Source organism: Tachyglossus aculeatus, chromosome 4 (genome assembly GCF_015852505.1).
Source record: "Tachyglossus aculeatus isolate mTacAcu1 chromosome 4, mTacAcu1.pri, whole genome shotgun sequence".
Classification (NCBI taxonomy): Eukaryota; Metazoa; Chordata; class Mammalia; order Monotremata; family Tachyglossidae; genus Tachyglossus; species Tachyglossus aculeatus.
Genome location: NC_052069.1, coordinates 108645847 through 108658644, shown reverse-complemented (window position 1 = coordinate 108658644; position 12798 = coordinate 108645847).

Genomic DNA, 12798 nt, shown 5'->3' with positions numbered 1-12798 from the left:
AGCCCCATGTAGGACCGGGACTGTGTCCAAACTGATTAACTTGTATCTCTCCCAACTCTTAGAACAGTGTTTGACAGCTATAGAGAGCTTTAGGATCCAGCGGAGGCTGAGTAGAGTCGAAGCACTCCCACAGTGACTCCAGGTGCTCTTTCCTCCAGGACTGAGAGCTGAGAATGAGCGGTACCATCTCAGACTTCACTGGGTTATAAGCTACTCCAACAGTGGGGAGAGTCATCCGTAAATGAAGGCAGAAGCACATGCTTTTTACCAGCATGGCTCAGTGGAAAGAGCATGGGCTTTGGAGTCAAAGGTCGTGGGTTCAAATCCCATTGTCAGCTGTGTGACTTTGGACAAGTCACTTAACTTCTCTGTGCCTCAGTTAACTCATCTGTAAAATGGGGATTAAGACTGTGAGCCCCCCGTGGGACAACCTGATCACCTTGTAACCTCCCCAGCACTTAGAACAGTGCTTTGCACATAATAAGCACTTAATAAATACCATTATTATTATTATTATTATTATCAGCTTACCTCACCTGTTCAGTGAGTCAATCGTATTAGCTGAGCTCTTTCTACGTGCAGAGAACTGTTCTAAGTGCTTGGGAGAGTAAAATTCATTCATTCAATTGAATTTATTAAGCACTTACTGTGTGCAGAGTACTGTACTAAGAGCTTGGAAAAGTACCTACAACAATGAAGAGTGAAATAGCAATAAACAGACCCATTCCCTGGCCACAATGAGTTTACTGTCTAGAAGAGGGGAGACAGATATTACCATAAGTAAATAAAGTACAGATATGTATATAAGTGCTGTGGGGCTGGTCAGGGAGCGACGAATAAAGGAAGCAAGTCAGGGCAATGCAGAAGGGAGTGGGAGAAGAGGAAAAGAAGACTTAGTCAGGGAAGGCCTCTCAGAGGAGATGTGCCTTCAATAAGGTTTTGAAGAGGGGGAGAGTAGTTGTCTGTAGGATATGAGAAGAGAAGTTGTCCAGGCTAGAGGCAGGATGTAAGCGAGAGGTTGGTGATGAGATAGACAAGATCATGGTACAGTGAGACAGACAGCATTAGAAGAGCAAGGTATATAGGCTGGGTTGTAGTAGGAGGGAGCAAGTTGAATGTGTGCTTTAATTGAGTCCCACTGACTAACCTTCCCTATTTGCCTAACAATTCCTTTTCTTCCTTGACTATCCCCTCAGTATTCCCTTTCTCCATTCCTATCCTTCCCTTCTTTGCTTCGTCACCCTTCCAGTTCATGTCTCATTTTGATGGGACAAGCCAGAACAATCTCACAGAGGTGATTAAATCTTCAATGACTTGGATTTCAACCGGTGTCTTGTGAGTCTAATATCTTTCTGGCTGCAAAAACTTCTGACTCGATTGTATTAAAAAAAAAAACAAAAAGAAAAAGAAAACCTCAAGCTCCCTATGGATCTACAGCCAGAACACTATAAATTTGAAAGATTAAAGGGAACCTGGTGCTCCAGCACAACTGTTTTTCCCCCCTATGTTGTTAGCCACTGGAAACTCTAATTATGTTTCCCACTTTGGTCCTGGTAAATAAATTATCCAGGGAGAATAGGCCTTATTTTTTAAATTGAGTTTAACCTGCAACATTTTCCCTGTCAAAGAGCCAGGGCCACCAAGCCAAGTATTATGGTATGGAAATGTAGCAAAATAATAAAACACCCTGACTGTTGGAAAGATTAATATTTTGAAATCTTCCCCATTTTGAGAGAAGAAACAAAATGAATTACAAGTCTTCAAGCTCGCTGTGGTCAGGGACTGTGTCTACCAACCTTGTTGTATTGTAACTCTCCCAAGCACCTAGTATAGTGCTCTGCACTTGGTCAATGCTCAATAAGTACCATTGATTGATTCAAGCCCAGAACCAAATAAGCAGCTTAGTCTAGTGGAAAGAGCATGTGTCTGAAAGTCAGAGGATCTGGGTTCAAATTCTGACTCCACCACATACCTGATGCATGACCTTGGGCAAGTGGCTTATCTTTTCTTTGCATCGGTTACCTCCTCTGTAAAATAGGATTAAATCCTACTCAGTCTGTGAGCCTTTGGGACAGACTGAGTCCAATCTGATTAACTTGTATTTACCCCAGTGCTTAGGACAATGCCTGGTCCGTAATAAGCACTTAAGAAGTACCACTAAAACAAAAGAAAATCAGTGAGTCCAGGAACCAACTCCCAATTTCCTGCTTTCCTGCATTTATGAAAACTTGTGCACACCAACCAGCATCTTTAGGCTTATTAGTGTAATATAGATTGCAAGTATTCTTAGACAGTGAGCATCATTAGCTACAAACCATGACATGATGGCAAAACACGACTCCAGAGGCAGCATTTTTCGGAGTGTACTAAAATTCCCAGGGGATTCTGGCTCAGTGGGAAAGCTCACTCCCTTCACCAAAGGATAAATGTTTTAACTGTATAGTCATTAGCAGGAGTTTTATGTGTCTGCAGAGGAAATCGGCAAGGAGAGACATTTCTTATCTCATTTAGGATGGGAAAACTTAACTGTGGATGGGGAAGTTTGCTAAAGTAGCTATTAGTGTCAGGGAAGGTGTAGGTGAGAGAGAATTTCATAACATAATTATGCAGGATATCAAGAAAAAAGAGGAGGAGGAGAAAGAGAAGGAGGAGGAAACTAGAAAAAGTTGCTACAAAGTCTACGATGACATGACCCCCCACAAAAGAAATCATTCTCTGACTTAATGCCGTCAGCCCTTGTCAGGGAAAGAAATTGAGGAGGGGGGAAGGCAGAGGAGAAATTTGATAAGTGTGTGTGGAGGTGGGAGGGAAGGAGAAGAATAAAGCCCTTAGCAAATGAGGCTCTGTGGGTTGCATACAAGTGACTGAATTAGCCAAAGGAGAGGAGAATAGTCAGGATTTGCCAACTTTATTCAATGGAATTTATTGAATACCTACTTACACAGAGCACTGAACTAAGCACCTGAGAGAGTGTAAGTAACATAAGAGTAAAACATACAGTCCTTTATGTGGAGGATCTTCTAATCCAGTGTGGGTGGGCGGGGGAGCTGAGGTATGGAATGGAGAATTATTTCCTTTTAAAGGCACTGAAGTGGCTGGCCCCACAAATTAAATTGGTCATGGTAAGATTAGAAGTCAGAAAACAACAAGGGGAAAGGGGAGATCTATGGGCAAATTCTGTTTCCTGAACATGAGCTCCACCTCCCCTTCCTTCTCCTTCTCCTCCTCCTCCTTCTTCTTCTCCTCCTTCTTCTTTAGTAAGGACTGGTTAAGCCTGGGGTGCCAACAGAGTGTAGAGTTTTCCAGTTTCTGCCATTACTGAGTGTCATTCCCCACGCTGGTCAAGTTGGAGAGAGAATTAGCAGGAAAGGAAGCATAAGAGTGGTTTCACAGAGCTGGGGACTGGGATGGGAGAAACTGTTCATTTCAAAAGTTATGGAATTTATTCAGCACTTACTATGTTCTAGTGGGGTACATACAAGAGAGTCAGATCAGAGACAGTCCCCTGCCCCATCTAAGAGGTAGGGAGAGCAAATATCTCATCTCCAGTTCACATGGTTTTTTTAATGGTATGTGTTAAGTGTTTACAATGTGTCAAGCACTGTTCTAAGCACTGGGGTAGATGCAAATTAATCAGGTGGAACACAGTCCCTGTCTCACATACAGCCCAAAGTCAAATAGGAGGGAGAATAGATCTTGCATCCCCATTCTAGAGTTGAGGAAACTGAAGCACAGAGAAGTTAAATGATTTGCCCAAGGTCACTCAGCAGTCAAGTGACAGAGCTGGGATTAGAACCCAAGTCCTCTGGTTCCCAGGCCCATGCTTTATTCACTAGACCATGCTGCTTCCCTAGTATGAGGAAACTGTGGCACACAGAGTTGTGACTTGTCCAACATCACAGACCAGGGGCGGAGTTAGGATTAGATCCCAGGTCTCCTAAATTCCACTCTCCATCACTTGCCATTAGACTAAACTGCCTTCCTCACAACACCAGATTAATTTTCTTCTTTAAGGAAGCAGCATGGCCTAGTGGATAGTGCACGGGCCTAGGAGTCAGAAGGACCTGGGGTCTAATCCCAATTCCTCCATTTATCTGCAGTGTGACCTTGAGCAAGTCACTTAACTTTTCAGTTCCCTCATCTGTAAAATGGAGATTAAGACTGCAAGCCACATGTAGGACAGGGACCGTGTCCAACCCAATTTGCTTATATCCACCCACGCTTAGTTCAGTGCCTGGCATATAGTAAGCACTTAACAAATACCACAATTATTATCATTATTATTCTAGGGCACAATCAGAGTGGAGAGAGGAGTAGAGAAAGAAGGGAGGGAGAAGGAAGAGAAGGTAGAAAAAAGTAAAGGACATAGAAACATTGTTTTCTTCCCTGAGTTTTCCCCTGTTTCATCTATTTCAGCCAATGAATCTAGTCTTAATATTGACCCTTTGGAGACTCTCACTTTAACTTATTTGGGGGCTTTACCTGAAGGGAAAGAGGTGTGGTCTGAACTGAACAGATGACAAGAAGTGCCACTATTGGCTTGGATTGATGTTCCGTCCAGGACAGTATTCTGTCTCCAGCAGTTCACAGGGAGCATTGACTTTCCTCTTGATCATTCAATCAATCGATGGTATTTATTGAGTGTTTACTGTATGCAGAGCACTGTACTAAGCAGTTGGGAAAGTGCAAGAGAAGCAGCTTGGTTTAGCAGATAAAACACCGCCCTGAGAAGCAGAAGGACTTGGGTTCTAATCCAGACTCTGACATGTCCATTGTGTGACCTTGGGCAAGTCACTTAACTTCTCTATGCCTCAGTTACTTTATCTGTAAAACAGGGATTAAGAATGTGAGCTGCCCATGTGGGACAGGGACCATGTCTAACATAATTAACTTGTATCTACCCCAGTGCTTAGAACAGTGCTTGGCACATAGAAAGTACATAAGTACCATAATTTTTATTTATCACTGTAGTACAGCAGAATTGGTAGACATGATCTCTGCCCATGAGGAGCTTAGAGTCTAGAGGAGGAGACAGACATTAATATAAATAAATCAATTGAGGCTATGTACATAAATGCTGTGGGGTTGAGGGTGAGGTGAATATCAAGTGCTTGAAGAGTACAGATCCAAGTACATATGCAACACAGAGGGAGTAGGGGAGATTATGGATTAGTCAGGGAAGGCCTCTTGGAGGAGGTGAAATTTTAGTAAGGCTTTGGATGTGGGGAGAGGGATGGTCTGTCCTATATGACCGGGAGGAAGTTCCAGAACAGACAGAAACAGTGAGATAGATGAGATTAAGGTACAGAGAGTAGGTTGGCATTAGAGGAGCAAAGTGGCCATCCTGAGTGAAAGATTAGCAAGATATGGTAGGAGTGGTTAGAGCTGATTGAGTGTTTTAAAGCCAATGGTAAGGAGATTCTTTTTGATGCAGATGGATGGGCAACCCCTGGAAGTTCTTGAGGAGAGGGAAGATGTGGACTAAACATATTTTTAGAAAAATGGTCAGGGTGGCCAACTGTAATAAGTGGTGAGAGAGACAAGAGAGTGTGATCAGGGAGGAACCTGATGCATTACTCAAGGTGGAAAGGGGTGTTTGGATCAGTGGGGCAGCAATTTGGATGGAGAGGAAAGGGCAGATTTTAGCCATGTTGTGAAGGTAAAGCCGACAGGATTTGGTGGCAGACTGAATGTGTGGGTTAACAGAGAGATAAATCAAGGATAGTGCCAAGGTTGTGAACTTGTGAGATAGGAGGATCGTGAGGCTGTCTGTAGTGATGGAAAGAAAGGGGGATGACAGGGTTTGGGTGGGAAGAGGAGGGCTTCTGTTTTGGACATGTTGAGGTATGGGCGGAACATACAAGTACAGATATTTTGAAAGCAAGATCCTGTGGAATCAGCACTCGCTCCCCTTCCATCCTACCCCAGCCCCGAGTCTTGCAGCATTTTAGAGCAGCAGCGGCAGCAGGTGATCTCCCAAAGCCACAGGGACCCATCTCCCATACCGTGGAAAGTCATGAATCCTCCCCCTCCCTCTCACTGTAGTTACTTATTAATTTTCATTGTAAACTGCACCTGCTGTTGGAGAAACAGAGCCTGCTGTGGGGGAAGCTCAGAAACGTTAGAAGAGACTGCTGTTCCCAGAGTGGTGCTCAGGATGGGGGAATGATGGGGAGTGGGAGGACAGGTAGGAGAAAAACAAGGATCCAGTCTTCAACAGCAGCTCACTTATGCGGAGCTGCCCTCCTCCCCTTTCCACACCAGAAAACTCCAGGTGCAGGGCTACTAAGCTGCTGACTCCAAGCCCCTCCAAAAGCAATGAAAAAGCAGGCAGGGGGATGAAGAGGCTAGTTCACTTGGTCCCACGAAGGCTGGAAAGACTGGTATGCTGCTGATCTCAGCTTCAAACTGATGGAAGGTGCAAATCAGCTTCCTCCTCACCACTAAAGCAAGGGACATACTGTAACTCTGGAAAAGTGAGTCCTAACACCCTGGGCTTTGCTCAGCCCTGAAATTGGGAAGTGTTTGTACCTGAGTATGGTCAATCATTACCAATGACATTTATTGAGCACTTACTGTTGAGAAGCAGCATAGCGTAGTGGATAGAGCACAGGCATGGGAGTCAGAAGGACCTAGGTTCTAATCCTGGGTCTGCCACTTGTTTGCTGTGTTACCTTGGGCAAGTCACTTAACTTCTCTGGGCCTTAGTTACCTCATCTGTAAAATGGAGATTGAGACTATGAGCCCCATGTGGGACAGGGACTATGTCCAACCCAATTTGTATCCATCCCACCACTTAGTACAGTGCCCGGCACATAGTAAGTGTTTAACAAATACCACAATTGTTGTTATTATTATTATTAAGCACATGGGTGAGTACAGAGAAGCAGCATAACTAGTGGATAGATCACGGGCCTGAGATTCAGAAGGACTTGGGTTCTAATCCCAGCTCTGCCACTTGTCTGCTGGGTGACCTTAGGCAAGCCACTTAACTTCTATGTGCCTCAGTCCCTCATCTGTAAAATGGGGATTTAGACTGTGAGGCCTGTGCATGGCTCAGTGGAAGCCACAGGCTTTGGAGTCAGAGGTCATGGGTTCAAATCCTGGCTCTGCCGCATGTCAGCTGTGTGACTTTGGGCAAGTCAATTAACTTCTCTGTGCCTCAGTGGCCTCATCTGTAAAATGGGGATTAAGACTGTGAACCTGTGTAGGACAACCTGGTCACCTTGTATCCTCCCCAGCAATTAGAACAGTGCTTGGCACCTAGTAAGCGCTTAACAAATGCCATCATTACTATTATTACTATTATGTGGGCAGGGACTGTGTACAACCTGATATCTTGTTTCTACTCCAGCACTTAGAAAAGTACCTGGCACATAGTAAGTGCCTAACAAATACTGTAATCATTATTATTATTATTATTATTAGAGTAAAACCGAATTGGTGGATCACATAGGCACCAAAACTCATTTGGAGATACCCACAAATACAAAACACTTTTCCTTTTTTGTTTAAAAACCTGGACCCCTAGTTGAGTTCCTGTACCTTCCCTTCTTGGATTCAACAAAGGTTTCATTTTACTCTAAGGTATAAAATGGGACATTGTTCATTTTGTAATCCAGCCTACACTGGGGCCAAATTAAATCAGCCTCCATTATAAATGGGTTTAATCACTGAATGCAATGTTCAGGACAGCATCCCCACTCAGGACCAAAGCAGTTTAAAGTCTATAGTCTCAGCTTTCCTTCCAGTTGGGGTCAGATTGGCTCCAAACGTCAATCAGATCAGACAGGATCCCAATAATCCTTAGCCAACAGCATCAATCGAGGGCTTTTGATGTGGAAAGAACTAATGCACACACAGTCTCTGACACACAGAGAGTGTGGTGCAGGGGAAATTTAGTCATATAGGAAATGATCAACAACGAAAATGAATCAGAGCAGTGTTTTTTGATAGGAAAAAAAGGTGTAACTGTATCAGTAGTAACAGAACAGCTCTGCAGGCATCTCACAGCTCCCAGACAATAGTCCTGTGTGAGAAACTACCACCACCATCTCAGCGTTCTCTAATTAGGCAGACCTAATTGGTTTGTCTGACTCTCATTAGTACAAACCTGCTGGGGGGGAAATGGGGCCGGGGCACAGAGTAGAAAAGTGTCTGCTTTGTTTTCAGTGAGAAGTCAGAGACACAACTGAGTTGTTTAGAGGCATTTCAGTACACCTGATCTACACATGTGTGGATGGGAAAGCATGGAAAGGAAAGACGGGGTGAAATAGCACTTGAGCAATGAGCAGGAAAAGTTAAGAGGATCCTAGAGACACTGGATTATGGCTGATCCCATTTAGCCTTGAAACATCCTCCCAGAAAGCACCCCAGGGCAAAGCCAGCCCAGATGCACCTCAAACTCAGAGACCACATACAGCCCAGCTTTCTAAGTGGCCAGTCCAGTGGGATCAGAAAGCCCCCTCCAGGGTCAGACTACCCAAGAGAACAGTGGAGACTGATTTATTGGCTGATTGGGGGGAGGGGGTCAGGGGTCAGTTGCCCTTTGTCCACTTTTTCTGAGAGGGTGCCATGCAATTGTACACACTAGTCCCCAAGTCCTGGTAATGGAATTTTTTTTAAATAGAAAACTTTAAAAATTTATTTTAACCCACTAAACTGAACAAATGTAGACTACTCCAGGTCCCTACATAAGCACAGTGACAGAAAAGCCAGTTTGCCAGAGTCAGTGCTATACCTATATCATTGAATGGGAGAATATGATCAGTCAGTGCTATGCATGTACCACATCAAATGGAATTATTTAGTCAGGTCTGTAGTTCTGTGCAAACCACCTAAGAGGACCAAGCAACTTGATTTCTCCCTTTGTGCCCCCTCCCTTTCTCTCTTTCCCCCTTTTTCCCTTCATTCTCTTTCTCCCCTTCCTTCCAACCACCAAGTGTCCCGGCTCCCTGCATGCTCTCCACACCAGGCTGGGAGTGGTAAAAGTTGCTGCCATGTGTTTTCAGCATCCCCCTCACCAAACATTCATGGAAGCCACCTCCCATGGTACCACCCTGGTAGGAAAAAGAAAAGCAGCCACAGCCTGAGGACTTCACAAAAACCTAGGAAGACTGGTGGCTGCTATCTTGATTGCTGCAGCTATGGGTGTGCTTTGGATTCTAAACCACAAAAAGCCTCAAATTCTTCTCCCCCAGCCATAGCATTTTGTGTATTTGTCTGTGTCGTGTTTTTATTGTTTCATCATTCCTGTTGTATTTCACTCCAGTCCCTCCTTTTCACTTACACTGTGAACCCCATGAGGAACAGGGACCATGTGCAATTCTCTCAGTGCTTAGTACAGTGCCCTGCACACAGTAAGTACTTAATAATAATGACATTTGTTAAACACTATGTGTCAAGCCCTGTTCTAAGTGCAGGGGTAGGTACTACCTAATCACATTGGACACAGTCCCTGTCCCACATGGGGCTCACAGTCCAAATAAGAGGGAGGATGGGTATTGAATTCCCATTTTATAGATGATAGACTGTGAGTCCTATGTGGTTCAGGGACTGAGTCCAACTGCTTATCTTATTATTTACCCCAGCACTGGGAACAGAGCTTGACGCACAGTAAATGCTTAACAAATATCATTTTAAAAAATAACAAAACTTAAGCACTGAGAAGTGAAGTTACTTGCCCAGATCACACAGCAAGCAACTGGCAGAGCTGAGATTAGAACCCACATCCTCTGACTCCCCAGCTTGTGCTCTGTCTCTTAGGCCACACTGCTTAATAAGTACTACTTCTATCATTACTAAATACTACTTCTATCATTACTACTCTCCTTCCCACCCCTCCAGACCCTCTGAACTTTCTGCAGAACTTACCAGAAAAGCACTCACTACCACCGCTGCTTGTTGGAAAATATGAACATCTTTGAAATAGTTACGGTCGTAAAATATCTGGTAAATCAGAGAAGGAATTGTGGGGGTGGGAGTTTAGAATTTTGTTGGTTTGGTGGTATGGCACAGCAAGTGTAGACGGGGCCGACTTCAGACATAGAACAGTGTTAAGGCAGAAAAAAAAAAAATGTACCACCACCTCTGTATGCTTAGACTGTGTGTGCATTACTTCAGTCACATGGGTCCTGTGATGACTTCATACGGAACATTTTTGAGACATTTGCCCAAGTTTGCCTGAACCGAAGTCAAAAATAAATCAACAGTAGAAACAAATGACAGATGCAATTCACTATCACTTTCAATCTTATGATTCAAGTTACCAACTGGGATATTACCTGCCACTGGCTTGGCAGTGTGCCGGCTCATTAATAATAATAAGTGTGGTATTTGTTAAGGGCTTATAATAATAATAATGATGGCATTTATTAAGCGCTTGCTATGTGCAAAGCACTGTTCTAAGTGCTGAGGAGGTTACAAGGTGATCAGGTTGTCCCATGTGGGGCTCACAGTCTTAACCTCCATTTTACAGATGAGGTAACTGAGGCACAGAGAAGTTAAGTGACTTGCCCAAAGTCACACAGCTGACAATTGGCGGAGCCAGGATTTGAACCCATGAACTCTGACTCCAAAGCCTGTGCTCTTTCCAGTGAGCCACGCTGCTTCTCACGCTGCTTACTATGTGTCCAGCACTGTGCTAAGGGCTGGGGTGGTCACAAGCAAATCGGGTTTGATACAGTTTCAATCTGCATTTTACAGCTGAGGTAACTGAGGGTCAGAGAAGTGAAGTGACTTGCTGAAGGCCACACAGCTGATGAGTGGTGGAGCTGGGATTCATTCATTCATTCAATTGTATTGAGCACTTACTGTGTGCAGAGCACTGTACTAAGTGCTTGGGAATTACAAGTCGGCAACATATAGAGACGGTCTCTACCCAACAACGGGCTCACAGGGATTAGAACCTATGACCTTCTCACTCCCAGGCCTGTCCACCACGCCATCACTTCCCTCAGACTGCCCCCTCCTCTAGCCCCTAGGGATGTCACTCAGGCCAATGCCAGCCCTCAGAACCTCTACCCAAGGAATCCCTTCCCAATAACTAGCATCCCAGGAGTTTACCCACCCCGCTGGGGAGGAGGTTATCAGACCCTGGCCTTCACCTCTGCATCCTGCCAAAGGAGATGTGAGCACCAGACCCTAGGCTAGGGTCTTTATTCTTTCTAAAGCATTTCCTGTTCATTTCTCCCTCACTCCGCTCTGACCTTCCTGCTTCCCATTAAATATTCATAGCATCCACCAGCACAGAATCCTTGCTGTGCCTCTAGAGAATGGAGCAAAGCAGGGAAATGTGGGTAATGATTACACCAAAGCCTGGAGCCTACGTCTGTATAATATCCTCTTTGAATACTCGCTTTGTTTCCTAAAATAACAAGAAGGTGGCAGCTCCTTCGATGGGATGGCGTGCTCGTGTTTGTTTAGAACTTGCTCCTTCCCTCTTTATTAACAAAATTGGATATCTTGGGCTGTGCTGCATGGGGACAGTCAGAAACAACTGAGAAGTAGTGGATAGAGCTTGGGCCTGGGACTCAGAAGGACCCGGGTTCTAACCCCAGCTCTGCTGTGACCTTGGGCAAGCCACTTCTCTGTGCCTCATTAACCTCATCGACATAATGGGAATTAAGAATGTGAGTCCCATGTGGGACATGGATTGTGTCCAACCTGATTAACTTTAATCACCCCAGCACTTAGTGCAATGTCTGGAACAAAACACTTAACAAATACCACAATTATTATTATTACAAGTATAGTAGCAAAACCGAGGCCAGAATTTTATTTCCCTAGAGCTCTCCTCCTAGTTCTTCTAAATGCTTCTTACAGTGTGTTGCAGTGGGTGCTCAATAAATACCTTGATTCCTATGATCAATCAATCATATTTTTTGAGCACTTTTTATGGTATTTGTTAAGTGTGCAAGTCAGTGTACTAAGAGCTGGGGTAATAAAATAATAATAATGATGATGATGGTATTTGTTAAGCACTTACTATGTGCCAAGCATCTACTAAGTGCTAGGATGGATATAAGCAAATCGAGTTGGAGACAATCCCTGACCCACATTGAGTTCACAGTCTCAATCTCCATTTTTCAGATGAGGTAACTGAAGCACAGGGAAGTGCCTTAGATACAAGGTACAAGTGCCTTAGATATAATCTAATCACGTTGGACACAGTCTTACTGAGTGTAAAGCATTGTACTAAGAGCATGGGAGAGTTGATAGCCATGTTCTCTGCCCACTTTGTGGTTACAGTCTAGCAGACTACTAGTCTCCTTTGAGGGGCAGGGGAAGTGGATTTTGAGAAATACCATGGCCTAGTAGAGAGAGATCTTGGTTCTAGTCCAGCTCTGCCACTTGCCTGTTGTGTGGTTTCGGGCAAGTCACTTAACTTTTCTGGGCTTCAGTTTCTTCATCTGCAAAAACTGGGGTTAAATACCTGTTCTCCTGCCTCCTTTTTTTTTTTTTTTTGGATTTGTTAAGCACTGTCTATGTATCTAGCACTGTTCTAAGTGCTGTGGAAGACACAAGTTTATCAGTTTGGACACAGTCCCTTTCCCATGTGGGACTCACAGTCTAAATTAGAGGGAGGATGATTTAATCCCTGTTTTACAGATGAGGTAACTGAGGCAAAGAGAAGTTAAGTGACTTTCCCAAGGTCACACAGCAAGCAGTTGGCAGAGCTCGGATTAGAACTCAGGTCCTCTGAATCCCAGGCTCAGGCTCTTTCCACTAGGCAATGCTGCTTCTCCCCTCTTGGTCAAGAGAAGGGGCCTGCACCCTGTTTTCGACAAGTAAGGGGCA